The sequence below is a fragment of the Oratosquilla oratoria genome, chromosome 8 (assembly GCF_046742065.1).
Source record: "Oratosquilla oratoria isolate Oo_2021 chromosome 8, ASM4674206v1, whole genome shotgun sequence".
Classification (NCBI taxonomy): domain Eukaryota; kingdom Metazoa; phylum Arthropoda; class Malacostraca; order Stomatopoda; family Squillidae; genus Oratosquilla; species Oratosquilla oratoria.
This window is the reverse complement of record NC_134784.1, coordinates 30,262,138-30,264,637: the sequence shown is the minus strand read 5'-3', so window position 1 is coordinate 30,264,637 and position 2,500 is coordinate 30,262,138. Positions and strand designations below refer to the sequence as shown.

Genomic DNA, 2,500 nt, shown 5'->3' with positions numbered 1-2,500 from the left:
TATGTTTTTTTTCAATCATGGCTGTTAACGTGCTCTGACATTTATGCTGTGTTCTGTATGTTTCTTTGTTGTTGTGAGAGCATATACTATGCATGAATTATGCTGCTTACTGTATTTACTATAAATATTGTATAAACGTGTGTGTGTGTGTGTGTGTGTGTGTGTGTGTGTGTGTGTGTGTGTGTGTGTGTGTGTGTGTGTGTGTGTGTGTGTGTGTGTATCTATGTGACCTAGAAATATTGGACCACGTGCTTGGCTCGTGACCGACAGTCATTCCCCTAACGTAGGAGAGCTCCTTGTTCATATGTGGTCCGACCTCTGGGTAATCCAAATCACACATACATGTCTTTGCCCAAGGGTGACAGTAACGGTTTGCATACGAGTGTGGATAGAAAACTGGCATTTGTTTTTGTTAATATGTTTTGGGGGAGCATTTGTGTGCTCTCTCTCTCTCTCTCTCTCTCTCTCTCTCTCTCTCTCTCTCTCTCTCTCTCTCTGTTCCTCTTTTAGCTATTCCTGAAAACTGCTAAATATCAGATACGATTGTATTTAGCTCTGAAATTATCTCAGGAAGATCAAGAAACTTAGAAATATAATAGAATAAATAAGAGTTAAATCTACAACGACATGACGTCATAAAGGTAACGTTTTTTTTTTTTTTTAGACGACTCCGATTTTTTTCTTTTCTTTTTTCAGTTTTCATTTTTGGATTCTATAATTCATTTTTTTGCGTTATTGTTTTAGTTGTTCTTTTTTCCTTCTTTCTTTTTTTCTCTCATTTTCTTTTCCTTATAGGGATGACCCATATCCCATTAACATGGAGCAAAACCTCAACGTTGAAAAACAGAAATTTACTGATCAATCTTTTGACCAGAAATGAACATTCAGGATGTCTTTTTGGTGTGGGGAAAGGGGATATGGGGGTCAAATTTTATTCCGACCCCCGAAAAAAAAATATATATATATATACATACATATGTATATACATATATATATTCATATATATATATATATTATATAATATATATATATATATTCGAAATTGAGCCATTTGAACGTGTCATAAATGCCGATAGGTATAACATTATATACGTGTAATTGTCACGTATAGCTAAGTCACGGAGAAATCCCTAACGCATGTGTGTGTATGTGTGTGTGTGTGTGTGTGTGTGTGTGTGTGTGTGTGTGTGTGTGTGTGTGTGTGTGTGTGTATGTGTGTGTGTATGTATGTGTGTGTGTGTATGTGTGTGTGTGTGTATGTGTGTGTGTGTGTGTGTGTGTGTGTGTGTGTGTGTGTGTGTGTGTGTGTGTGTGTGTGTGTGTGTGTGTGTGTGTGTGTGTGTGTGTGTGTGTGTGTGTGTGTGTGTGTGTGTGTGTGTGTGTGTGTGTGTGTGTGTGTGTGTGTGTGTGTGTGTGTGTGTGTGTGTGTGTGTGTGTATCAGGCAAAAGGTGAAGCCCTGGACGACCTACCGACCAACCCACGGCCTCCTCCTCCTCCTCCTTCTTCTCCTCTTCTTCCTCCACCGGTCCGAGTTAAATTCTGTAGTGAGTGAGCGAGTGTTTTGGGGCGGGGAAGGGGGGGAGGAGGAGGAAGACCAAGGAGGAGAGAAGGAAGGAAGGGAGGACGGAGAGGAGGGAGGGAGAGAAGGAGGGAGGGAAGGAAGGGGAGGCGAGGAAGTAGAGAAAGGAAGAAGAAGAGAAATACAGAGGAATGAGAATAGGGATGGATGCGATGAAGAAAGAGGAAAAAAGATATATGGATCGAAGATGAAGAGGAGGAGGAGGAAGACGAGGAGGAGGAGGAGGGGGAGGAAGAGGAGGGGGTAGCTAGGGGAAGGCGAGAGATAGGAAAGAGTGGGGGAGATGACATGGGTGAGGAGGGTGATGGAGGGAGGGAGGGAGGGAGGGAGGGAACTCGGGAACCAATGGAATGTCATTTGTGTGTTGGTCAACTTGTTTTATTGAGAGACCAGTATATGGCAAGAGCATACCTGTAGACGTGTGTGTGTGTGTGTGTGTGTGTGTGTGTGTGTGTGTGTGTGTGTGTGTGTGTGTGTGTGTGTGTGTGTGTGTGTGTGTGTGTGTGTGTGTGTGTGTGTGCGTGCGTATGTGTGTGCGCAGCCCTGTGTGTGTGTATTACCTAATTCTGTTTACCGAATTATAATTCAAAGAAAGGTATATACACTCGTGGGCCCCCGTCTCTTATTCTCCAATTAATCATCATATCTTATTTTAGATTCTTATAGGGATTCCCATCGAGTAATATTGTCTTCTGAACTATTTCAGGAATTTAGAAATTTATATAGAAACCTATTTTTTCACTTCCCTCCTCTCAATGATATGAACTCCACAATCAAGTCTCTCTCTCTCTCTCTCTCTCTCTCTCTCTCTCTCTCTCTCTCTCTCTCTCTCTCTCTCTCTCTCTCTCTCTCTCTCTCTCTCTCTCTCTCTCTCTCTCTGTGTGTGTGTGTGTGTGTGTGTGTGTGTGTGTGTGTGTGTG

At 42.4% G+C, this 2,500-nt stretch overlaps 1 protein-coding gene across 1 annotated transcript in view; it reads left to right on the top strand.

Moving 5' to 3' along the window:
• Positions 1-2,500, top strand: part of LOC143027333 (FERM domain-containing protein 6-like) — a 113,083-nt gene that overhangs the window by 98,589 nt on the left and 11,994 nt on the right. The gene's annotated exons all lie outside the window — the stretch shown is intronic.